The sequence below is a fragment of the Macaca fascicularis genome, chromosome 6 (assembly GCF_037993035.2).
Source record: "Macaca fascicularis isolate 582-1 chromosome 6, T2T-MFA8v1.1".
Lineage (NCBI taxonomy): Eukaryota > Metazoa > Chordata > Mammalia > Primates > Cercopithecidae > Macaca > Macaca fascicularis.
Genome location: NC_088380.1, coordinates 158,534,274 through 158,546,684, shown reverse-complemented (window position 1 = coordinate 158,546,684; position 12,411 = coordinate 158,534,274). Strand labels below are relative to the sequence as shown.

The 12,411-nt window shown below is 46.8% G+C and overlaps 1 pseudogene; it reads left to right on the top strand.

Annotated features, from left to right (window-relative positions):
- Positions 1-2,216: 2,216 nt before the first annotated feature.
- Positions 2,217-2,288, top strand: LOC123574331 (small nucleolar RNA U3; annotated as a pseudogene).
- Positions 2,289-12,411: the final 10,123 nt, after the last annotated feature.

Genomic DNA, 12,411 nt, shown 5'->3' with positions numbered 1-12,411 from the left:
CTTTGTCTCCTTTCTCTGTCTTGATTTAACAAACTTATGTTAATCACCTTCCCTTAGGGGTTGATCCTGAGCCAGGACCTGCACCAGGAGCTACAGGGAGAGGACAGAGCTGAATCCAACATGCCCTTGACACTCTGTTTCTTTGCAGAATTGAAAGGAAATCAAATGGAAGTTCTGAGTGCTGGGAGGAAAGGAGCAGAGGGTGTGGGGACGTGGCAGGGAAAGGGAGGGCCAGCAAGCTGCAGTGGGCTGGAGTGAGCTCCCAGCTTCGGCTGACTGGGCGGAGATGATTTCACACCACAAAAATGTCTGAATCAGGAAAATAACCTAACTTGGGATGGGGCTGGGAAGCGAGCCGTTCAGTGGGAGACGGGGGAGCTGGAGAGCTCAGCATTGGACCAGATGGGGTGGCTGGCTCTGATTTGTCCTGACCCTTGGGTCTCCCTCATTGTTCTGCGATCTTAGGAAAGGAACAATTCTTCTCCCATGGTGCAAGTGAGAGGGCAGAGTCCAGCCTCCAGAGAGACAGCAAGATAGACTTAGGGATGCAGCCCTGAAGAATCATGAAGTCTTCTGCCAGCAAACTCAGGGATTTGAGTAAGGAATTCAGGGGAGGAAGAGAAGCAGGAGACAGAAAGAGGACAAAAACACTGAATTTAATGGTCAAAAGGCCTTTAAGTTACATGGCCCAGTGAGTTTCAAGCATTTTATTAGCTGCAGAATCCTTGTTTACAATTAACATAGCAAAACAACAGCTGCCTCTAAGAGGATCTGAACCCCATCATCTTGGTTCTCATCACCCACTGCCTGGAAACCATAATTTAACCCAATAGCCTCATATTACAAGTGAGCAAAATGGCTGGGCACAGTGGCTCATGTCTGTAATCCAAGCACTTTCAGAGGCTGGGGCAGGTAGATCACTTGAGTTCAGGAGTTCGAGACCAGTCTGGCCAACATGGTGAAAACCCGTCTCTACTACAAATACAAAAATTAATGGGGTGTGGTGGCGGGTGCCTGTAATCCCAGCTACCCAGCAAGCTGAGACAGGAGACTCGCTTGAACCCGGGAGGCAGAGGTTGCAGTGAGCCAAGATCACACCATTGCACTCCAGCCAGGGCAACCAAGTGAGACTCCATCTCAAGAAAAAAAAAAAAATGAGCAAAGTAAGGGCCACAACGAGAAAAGGATTTGCCCATATCATTTAATGATTGGGTGAGGAGCCCAGGTCTCTCAAATTCTTGTCCAGTGCTCATTTTGTTTATTTATTTATTTTTGAGACAGGATCTTGCTCTGTTGCCCAGGCTAGAGTACAGTGGCATGATCTCAGCTCACTGCAACCTCCACCTCCCAGGTTCAAGTGATTCTCACGCCTCAGCCTCTTGAGTAGCTGGGATTACAGGCATGCATCACCACATCTGCGCTAATTTTGTATTTTTCCTAGAGACGGGATTTCACCATGTTGGGCAGGCTGGTCTTGAACTCCTGACCTCAGGTGATCCCTCTGCCTTGGCCTCCCAAAGTGCTGGGATTACAGGTGTGAGCCACTGCGCCTGGTAGTTTTGTTTTCTGTTTTTGTTTTTTTTTTTTTCAAATAGGGCTTCACTTTGTTGCCCAGGCTAGAGTGCAGTGGCAGGATCACAGCTCACTGTAGCCTTGACCTCCCTGGGCTCAAGTGATCCTGCCACCTCATCCTCTTGACTAGCTGGGATCTCAGGCACACGCCATATCAGGCTAATTTTTGTATTTTTTGTACAGCCAGGCCTCCCCGTGTTGCCCAAGCTGGTCTTGAACTCCTGGGCTCAAGTAATCTGCCTGCTTTGGCCTCCCAAAGTGCTGGGATTACAGGCGTGAGCACCTGGCCTCTGGTTTTTTCTTTCAGGGAGATGCCAGGCTAATAGATGGAGTCTCTTCCTCCAGCTTCTGGGTGGACATAGGGACATAGGGACTACCAGCTGCCTGCCTGCCCAGAGTGACCAGACTGAAAGCTTCCAGCAAGCAGGCTCGAGTCTTCCGTGGCTTCTGCTTGGATCTTAGAACTCTCCCCCTTCCCACAGAGCCCTGGAGAGCTTACGATGCACTGGGTCTTTGGATAGATCACCCCTTCTCTCTAGGGTTCATTTTTTTCTCACCTGGAGAGCCAGTGGGCTGAAAATAAATCAGTGCATTCCAAAGTTTTTTTTAAATTACTGAAACCACTTTTGAAAATTAAATCTTACAAGACTATACTTTCAGGGATTATTTCTATAGTTCGTTACTACAAAAGTTTCTCTGAAATGTAAATTAAAATTTTATTAAAAATTAAAAAATAAAAACAAAGTACAAATAAAAATTTAAAAAGAAATGAAATTTTAGACAAAAGCCCAATACTTCAAACAGACAAAAGCAGTTCTGCTCTGGTTGAAGCAAGGACGGGCGAGGGGTCTGAAGATCTGCCTCCTTGGCCTTCCTTCTGTCCTCTTAAGGCTGCTGCATGGAACTCCCAGAGCTCCACAGAATGCAGTCGGAAACGGACATGGGAAATCTCGAAGAATCATGACAAGAAGCTCCTGTCTGAGGAAAGGTACAGGAGCCAGGAGTGGGGAGAGATGACATGAAGCCGCAGTGCTGGATCAGCCTCAGATGACAGTGAGGGCCGCCTTGTCTCAGGCAGTGGAGGAAAAGAGACAGGGGTCAGGGAAGAGGATGGGGCTGAGCTGCTTAGTCCAGATCGCCCTTCCTCGTCATCCATCTGCCCCAGCCCAGAGACCCCAGAGGATGGAGCCTTCAGGCTGCCTCTCGGGCTGGCTGAGTCATGCAGCATAGGCTGCCACGTCTCTGGGCTGGCGGGGCGGTCGTTATTCCTGGCCTCACAGCAGCTAAACTGAAGAAAGGTTTGGTTTGTGGGCCACGTCAAGGAATGTGTAAGAGCTGCCACGTTGTCAGGGCTGGGTTATTGGGCTTTTCCCCTCCTTCAGAGAAGATTTCCTGGCGTGTGGGGTTTCAGAAGAAAATTGATGCCTGTGTGTGAGTGTTCCCTGGACCTGGACCAGCAGCGGCAATATTACAGACACGGGGGTTGGGGAAGACTGAGCCAATCTGCTGCCGAGCTCCTCCAACCCTCCCCAGAGCAGCAGGGAGCCCTGCACCCTCAAAGTAATGGATACAGAGCCCTGGAAAAAGGCTGAGGGGCTATGAAACCAATAATACAAATCTTTAACCTTTGGAGAGTGATTGGCCACATCAACAGCCAAAGGTGTTTTCTCAGTGTGGTTTAATAAAAAGAGCAATAGGTCAAAGAGTTAGTTAGCTTGAGTCAAGTCCCAGCTCTGCTATTTATTGGCCGGGAGACCCAGGCCAAGTCACTTTACCTTTCTGAACCTTAGTTTCTTCTTCAAACGAGGGTGTTGGAGCAAATAAACATTCCCCAAAGAGTTTGTTAGGAAACAAAGTTCTGTAGAATGCATTAAACACTCATGAAGAAGAGGACTCTGTGATAGCTTTAACAGAGTTCAACAGGTTTCTTTTCAGCAGGCATTTTCAGAGCTTTTAAGGTTTCAAGCTGCCTCAGGAATATCTGCAAGGAAGATAGTGAGTGCTGCATTTCGCAAACGCACTTCAACCCAGGGTCCCCCTATCTTTCTGGAGTATGTTATAGAACTAATATTTTGTAAAACACACTTTGGAAAATTTAAATTAGATAATCTACTTATAAGATAGCTGACATTTATGAAGTGCTTCAGACATGCAGCAGTGGGCCAAATGCATTACATATATGATCTCATTTAATCCTCACAAGCACCTCACAAGAACTTTACACTTGAGGAAGCTGAGGCTAGAGGTTAATAACATGCCTCAAGTCTTACAGAGTTGAATAACTTTGACCCAGGACCCAAACCCAGAGATCTGACTCAAAAACTAGGCCTCCTAAGCATCCTCTTATATTTACTGACTCCCTAAAATCTATGTTCACTTGAATCTTACACTGACTTTGTACCCAGGAGGGTGAAATGTTTTAATCGTGCTCATTTTACAGATAAAAACACTCAGGTTTGGAAAGGAAAAGAGAACTGCTTAAAGTCAGAGTATAAGCAGGGCCTCAGGACACAGGCCCTACTAAGGGAAGAACCCAAATCAGAATTCAAATGAGTGCTTCTTTCTCCTTGGGTGATGCGATGGTTTGAACATGTACCCCTAAAAGCATGTGTTGAAAACTTAATCCTCAATGCAACAGTGTTGGGAGGTGGGGCCTATCGGGGATGCTTAGTTCATGAGGGCTCTGCCCTTATGAGTTGATTAACATCAATTAGGGTTTGAGGTTGCAAGTTCTATCTCTTGCTCTCTTTCTCGCTCTCTCTTTGCCCTTCCACCATGGCATGATACAGCATGAAGACCTTTGCCAGATGCTAGCCCCTCAATCTTGGACTTCCCAGCTCCAGAATCATGAGCCATTAAATTTCTGTTTATTATAAATCAGCCAGTTCCAGGTATTCTGTTATAACAACATGAAAACAGACTAAGACCAGTGGGTTTGTGTCAACATGAGAAGGTGCAGCCAACACATTGTTAACATTTGTCACCTCAGTGGAGAGGGAGGCTCTGTGAGAAGGGGGTGCCTTGGCAAACTCTCACCGGGACCCTGGGTGGAGGCAGTGGGTGCAGTGGAAAGAGTCTTGACTGAGTGTTAAGAGTTTGGGAGCTTTCATTTCACCCCCACCATGGCCAACTATGTCACTTTGGGCAAGTCTGTCTGTCTGCTCAAGCCCAAAATGGGCTTAGTGAATCCTGACTTTTCTACTTTGTAGACTAAATATGCCACTCAATAAGATTGGGTGATAAAAGTCCTTTGTGGGCCGGACTTGGTGGCTCATGCCTATAATCCCAGCACTTTGGGAGGCTGAGGCAGGCAGATCACTAAGTCAGGAGTTCGAGACCAGCCTGGTCTACAAGGTGAAACTCTGTCTCTACTAAAAGATACAAAAAATTAGCTGGACGTGGTGACATATACCTGTAATCCTAGCTACTCAGGAGGCTGAGGCAGGAGAATTGCTTGAACCCAGGAGGCAGAGGATGCAGTGAGCCAAGATTGTGCGACTATACTCCAGCCTGGGCGACAGAGCGAGACTCCGTCTCAAAAAAAAAAAAAAAAAAAAAGTCCTTCGTGAGCTACAAAGCGCTAAAGGAGAAACCTTCAACTGCTCAGTGGGTGTGTTGTAAGTGGGGAGGGTGCTGAGGTTAAATTTCATCTTCCTCTGTTTGGCCTTGGCCTGGTTGGTGGATGCTCTGCTTGGGGGACCCAGGGCCAGATGACAATGGGTTCTTTGTGCCCTTCAGACAATGGAAAGGCCTGCCTGGGGAAAGATACAGTAACAAGGCAACAGGCTGAGTCAGCCTCCAATGTGCTTGAACCTTCTTAGCTTGGCAGCCTTGACATTCAGCCAGCCACACAAAGAGTACATTTGAGAGTTCTGATACATAATCCTCATCCCAAAGAGGTCAGCCTGCCCAGTCCCTGCCTCTGGAGATTTGGATCAGGCCAGAGTTGGCTTCAGCCTGGGAGACAGAGGCCCCAGGCCTAGCTGTCCACACTGTAACCTTGGGCTCTTTAAACCTCAATGTTCCCAGCCACACATGGAAAACCTGGGATTGAATAGGGCTAAAGGGCCCTATCAGTTCTAAGCTTTGAAAAAATAGGAGAGATCCAATCTGAGCTCGAAGGATGAATGGGTTTGTGTTTGGGGCCAGTGGGGGAAGGGAGGCAGCCATGGCCAGAAGGGCAGAATGGGCAGTGGAGTGCATGGGGAAGCCATGGAGAGAGAGCTCTGGAGTGGAGCTACCTGTGTGCATTCCTGGCTTCTCCACCATGGGACCTTGACCAAGTGATTTAGTTCTCAGAACTTTTCTTTATTCATCCTTAAAATGGGAACGGTAATTGTACTCACCTATGGTAGACAAAATAATGTCCCTTCCAAAGATGGACATGCCCTAATCCTCAGAACCCATAAACAGGCTATCTTACATGGCAAAGGGGGCTTTGCAGATTGATTTAAGGATTTAAAGGTGGGAAGATTATCTTAGATTATTTAGGTGGGCCCAATGTAATGACAAGTGTTCTTCAAAGATGAAGGCCAGAGGGTCAAAGTCAGGATAAGATGTCAAGGCAGAAGCAGAGTTGGAGTGATGTGCTTAGAAGACAGAGTGAGGGTTCAAAAGCCAAGGAATGAAGGTGGCCTCGAGCAGCTGAAAAAGGTAAGAAAACAGGGAGGGCACAGTGGCTCACGCCTGTAATCCCAGCACTTTGGGAGGCCGAGGCGGGCAGATCACCTGAGGTCAGGAGCTTGAGACTAGCCTGACCAACATGGAGAAACCCCGTCTCTACTGAAAGTACAAAATTAGCCAGATGTGGTGGCGCATGCCTATAATCTCAGCTACTCGTGAGGCTGAGGTAGGAGAATCGCTTGAATCTGGGAGGTGGAGGTGGTGGTGAGGCAAGATCGCACCATTGCACTCCAGCCCGGGCAACAAGAGTGAAACTCTGCCTCAAAAAACAAAACAAAACAACAACAAAAAGGTAAGAAAACAGATTCTTTCATTAACAGATTAATCCTTCCTCTGGAAGGAACATAGCCCAATGACACCTTGATTTTAGGACTTCTGACCTCCAAAACTATAAGATAAGAAGTGTGTGTTGTTTTTAAGTCACCAAGTTTGTGGTAATTTACTATAGTAATGATAGAAAACAAATATTCTGCATAAGTGTTGTGTTAAATGAGATAATGGACATAGTTTGGCCCACCGTCTGCTCTGTAATATTGAATATGATTGTCTCTCTTCTCAGTTTAGTAACAATTGCTCCAATGAAACCTGGTCCCTCATGGGCCCTCAAGTTCTCCTATGTAAGTTTTGTTGAGTTTTTTTTTAACCTGAAAGGCCCACTCAGGAGTTATGACCTGGAGATCTGAACTGCTGAGATCCCGATGCTGTTTTTAATGCATGGCCTTAGGAGATGTTTCTTGGCCCTGCTTTTATTTGTTTAACTTTATGCTTGGTTGCTTTCCTTCTTGCCAGAAGCCAAATCCACAGAGCCTTCCTAATCTATTTCCAGAGTTCAGACCTCTTGCTTCCTGTCCAGGTATTCCTGTTCCTGTATAGGAATAGTTTACCTGGCCTCAGTCCAGCTCCCAGAAATGGTTCATCAGGTGGTCCATAGGCTGGTCTCAGAGCTAGTGACAGAGTCTCTGGAGTCAGTGAGCAGAAAGACAAGAAGATTCTTGGTGTGGTTAAGAATCTGGTTTTTAGCCAGGGGTCAGGAGACCTGGTTTTGAGCCCCAGCCTCCCTGAGTGATAGAGGCCTCAGTTTTTCCGTATCTACACTATAGGTTCTAATCCCTACCCTAACTGTTTCACAGGACTGAGATAGTGGACAAGAAAGTATGTTGAAATGGCTAAAAGGGTGTAAAAAGGGTAGGAATGAATAAGAGGAAAATGGAGGAGAAAAGGACAAGGAAGAACAGGAGGAGAAAGGAAATCTCCCCCAATAGGTAATTCTAGCCACACTTGCAGTTACTTGAAAAAGCCAAGCTCTCCTCACATCAGGGTTTTGGTGCTTTTTCTCCCCTCTCCTGGAGTACTCTTCTCCCAGCCCTTCTCATTGACTCATCCTTCAACATCTTTCTCATCTTGCCTCCTCCAAGAGGCCTATGCTAATGACCCTACCTAAGTCATCCTCCACTGCTTTTTCATTTCATCTTCCTTATTTCTTCCATGGAACTGATCACAACCTGAAATGAGCTCATGGCCTGCCTCCACCTATCGGAATGTAAAGTGCACGAGGGCAGAGGCTTGTCTGTCCTATTTATTGCTATATCCCCAGCGCCTGATGCAAAGTGCAACAAAGATTGAATGAATGAATGAGGCAGCTGATGTACTGGGGGTGTAGGGAGCCTGGATGGCAGGCACATGTGGACATTTCCCAGGCAGTCCCTTGAGTTCTAAGGCTGTGGCTGGGGTGCTAGGTCAGGAGGGCAGGATCAGGGTAAAGTGAGAGGTGCCTAGAAAAGCACAGCTGGAGAGTGGTTAGAAGGGGCAGTGGGTAGGCAGCAGGGACCCCAATATACTGACTGTTTGCATTACAAGATGAAAAGCTGATTCAGCCTAATGTTGGATCAGCAACATACTTGACTCAGGAGAGGGTTGTGTGGTCTGAAGTCCACATATGTCAGAGCTGGAGAGGAATTGAGGGGGAAGTAGTGTGCAGTAGTCAAGCACTTGGGCTCTGGTGTCCCTTAAACCTGGATTTGAATCTCTCTGATTTACTATATACTTGGTACATAAGCTTGGGCAAATTATTGATATGAACTTCATATTCCACATTTATAAAATGGGAATAATAACAGTTCCAGATTTATAAGGGTTAAATCAGATAATATATGCAAAGAGTTTAGCTGGTGCCTGGCACATAGTAGGTGTTTAATAAATGCTGGCTCTTATTACTACTATTCTGCTGTCCAACCTATTTTATAAATGAAAAGGTGTAGGGTCAGTTACAGTGGCTCATGCTTGTAACACTAACACATTGAGAGGACAAGGCAGGAGGATTGCTTGAGGCCGGGAGTTCAAGACCAGCCTGGGCAACCTGGCAAGACCTTGCTCTATTAACACAATTAAAAAGAAAGAAAGAAAAGGTGTAGTTCAGAGAGGGGCAGGGATGAGCCCAAAGTCACTCAGTGACTCAATAGCAGAGCGGGGACTCACACCCAGGTCTATCACACCTGGCTGGGTTGTGCTTCTCTCCCTTCCTATAAAGCCCTTGGCAGATGGCAGGAAGACCAGCCTTAGTCCTAGTGGTCTTCCTTTCTAGGTCAGTCATCCTTGCTTCAGAGGCTCCTGCTATCCCAGGATGCTTTTTTTTTTAATTTTTTTAATTTTATTTCTTTACTTTTTGAGATGGAGTTTCACTCTTGTTGCCCAGGCTGGAGTGCAATGGTGTGATCTCAGCTCACTGCAACCTCCGCCTCCTGAGTTTAAGCAGTTCTCCTGCCTCAGCTTCCCAAGTAGCTGGGATTACAGGCGTGAGGCACCACACTCGGCCGTATGCTCTTATCCCTAGATATAACACCTACCAAGTTTTCCTTTTGGGAGTGATTCTGGCTCAGGGTGTCCCCATAAAGACCTGGAAGTGGCCATCAGGAGGGATCTCTGTCCCAGAGCTTCAGCCCGGCCCCAACCAAACTTCCAATTCCTGAACCGAAAGCCACATGGGAACACAAGCCAAAAACTGGGAAGACTTCCACTGGCTCATCCTCATCAGAATCATCATTTTAGTTTATGAATAAAAACACAAAGCTTCCGCTAATTTTAGTCCCTATAATGCCTGGGAGCTATAGCAACCAATCCTATAAAAATATACATCTGTCCAGATGGCAAAACAGATATCTGGAGAGTCCACCAGCACCCTGTATTCAACAGTCAAATGCTCTTGGCTTTTGAACCAGGGTGAGAGACCTTGGGGATATTAATTAATTAATTAATTAATTTATTTATTTGTAGACAGAGTCTTGCTCTGTCTCCCAGGCTGGAGTGCAGTGGCGCCATCTCGGCTCACTGCAACCTCTGCCTTTTGGATTCAAGCAATTCTCCTGCCTCAGCCTCCCGTGTAGCTGGGATTACAGGCACGTGCCATGATGTCCAACTAATTTCTTTTGTATTTCTAGTAGAGACGGGGTTTTGCCATGTTGGCCAGGCTGGTCTCGAACTCCTGACCTCAGGTGATCTACCTGCCTCAGCCTCCCAAAGTGCTGGAATTACAGGAGTGAGCCACCATGCCCGGCCTTATTATTATTATTATTATTACAGACTGCATCTTACTCTGTCACCGAGGCTAGTCTCAGGCTTCTGGCCTTAAGCAATCCTCCTGCTTCAGCCTCAGAGTAGCTGGGACTCCAGGAACATACTACTGCACCTGGCCCTTGGGGGTCATCTGGAGCAGATTCCTTCTTGGGTGTTTGTGGATTTTTCTGCAGAGAAAGTTCATGGCTTCCTTCAGGTTCTCAAAAGGACCAAACACCCTAACTTTTATATTCCACTTTAGTGGTTTGAGGGTCTCTTGGGTGTGGGGCACTGTTCCAGGCTGGAACCCTAGTAAAAGACAACCCCCTCTTTTTTCAGATGGGCAAGTGGAAGTTCATTTATTTATTGAATAAAATATTGCAAGCCAGCTTTGTGTGGGGCACTGGTCAACATGCTTGGCACAAAGCAGTGAATCGACATGTGAAATCCCTGCTCTCACCAAGCTTCTGTCTAGTGGGGGAAACAAATGGTTTCTGAGAATGACAGGTGATGGGGAGGAAATAAAACAGTGTAAGGCGACGAACTGTGCCTGTGAGAGAGGCAAGTAGATTGTCTGAGTGGCCAGGGAGGGCCTCTCTAAGGAGGTGACATTAGAATAGGCACAGGAAAATCAGGTAGAAGAGTCTTTCTGGCAGAGGTATGAGCAAGTGCAAAGATTCTGGGCACGGTGGCTCACACTTGTAATCCCAACACTTTGAGAGGCCGAGGTGGGCGGATCACTTGTGATCAGGAGTTCAGGACCAGTCTGGCCAACATGGTGAAACCCTGTCTCTACTAAAAATATAAAAATTAGCCTGGTGTGGTGGCGCATTCCTGTAATCCCAGTTTCTTGAGAGGCTGAGGCAGCAGAATCACTTGAACCCAGGAGGTGGAGACTGCAGTGAGTTGAGATTGCACCGCTGCACTCCAGACTGGGCAAGAGAGTGAGAGTCTGTCTCAAAAAAAAAAAAAAAAAAAAAAAAAAAAAAAAAAAATCCTGGGGTGGGAGAAGCTTTGGGGTAGTTGAGGGACTGGAAGGAAGTTGGTGTGACTGGAGCAGCATGGGCACAGAGGACAGTGGTAGGAGGAGAGAATAGTAAGAGAGACAGGGGCCACAGCGGATGGAAGTGTATCATGAGAGTGTTCTCTGCCTTCTCCCTTTCCATGGTATTCAAACCCAACCCATGCTTCAAGGTCCACCTCTTTCAGGAATCCACCAATCTGAAGCCCTGGGATAAGCCTTAGAGTCTGTACCACTCGTGTAAGTGGGTGTATATGTAAGTGGGTGTATATGTAAGGCACAACCTTTCAGCAAGATCCAAAGCTCCTTGAGTAGTGAGTTATCTCAATTGGTTGATCATTCACAGTCAGTTACAGATTGAATTCCTTGTTGTACTCTTTTTCCCTTCTCAGTTCGGCACTTAACTAGTCTAAAAAAATTAAAAAACAACTTGAGAAACCACAAAGCTAAGCTGGATGCGGTGGCTCACGCCTGTAATCCTAGCACTTTGGGAGGCCAAGGCATTTGGATTGCCTGAGCTCAGGAGTTCGAGACCAGCCTGGGCAACATGATGAAACCCCATTGCTACTAAAAACACAATAAATTAGCTGGGTATGGTGGCATGTGCACCTGTAATCCCAGCTACTCTGGAGGCTGAGGCACGAGGATTGCTTGAACCCGGGAGGCAGAGGTTGCAGTGAGCCGAGATCATGCCACCGCACTTCAGCCTGGGCGACAGAGTGAGACTCTGTCTCAAAAAAACAAAACAAAACCAGAAACCACAAAACTTTTTGAGGACAAGGCCAGGTATTAATTCGCATACCTCCCAGAGTGTTAGGCACAAAATCAATATTCAGCCAAGACCTGTTTCACTGAGCAGTTCCTATACAACAGGAGTGACCCAAGTTGAAACGTAGAATCAGCCCGCTCGTACCACTTTTTGCCAGGTGATCATAGGCAAGTTACTTAGCCTCTACGTTTCCTTATTATTAAAATGGTCATAATTACAATGTCTAAGATAAGGGGTTGCTGGGAAGATTATTAAGTCCTCAGTAAACCTTGGCTATTGTTACTCTTCTGATTATCATCAATATCATCAGTTACCTTATCTGTTCAATATTGGTGGCACAGGTCCACCAGTTAGATGTCTAATCCCTTACGTGCCTATCAGTGGTACAAATGGAGTTTGAGTGGGATTTTTTTTTTTTTAAGACCAGTTCCAAATCATCAAGGATGATACCACTAGTAGCAGCTTGTCTTGTCTGTACAGTGGCAAGTCCTGGCCTTGCCTTTGTGGCAAATACAAGCCCCTTGAATTGCTTCGCCCTTCTCAGCATTGCCTAATATTAGGGAGTACTCCTGTAAAGCTCACTGGTTAGAAGATCAAGACACTTGCGCCTGGTTCTGCCCCTGGGGGCCATTGGGTAACTCCTTGCACTCTCCAGGCCTCACTTGCCCTCTGAACAAGAAAGAGGCTGTTCTGGGTGATCCCTCCAGGCCTGTCTAGCCCTGGCACTCTGTGAGTCGGTTTAGGCAGCAGCCCCGGAACAGATGAGGCAGGCAGGGTTGGGGCATTTGGTCAGGACAGCCCACCGCAAAAAGAGGAG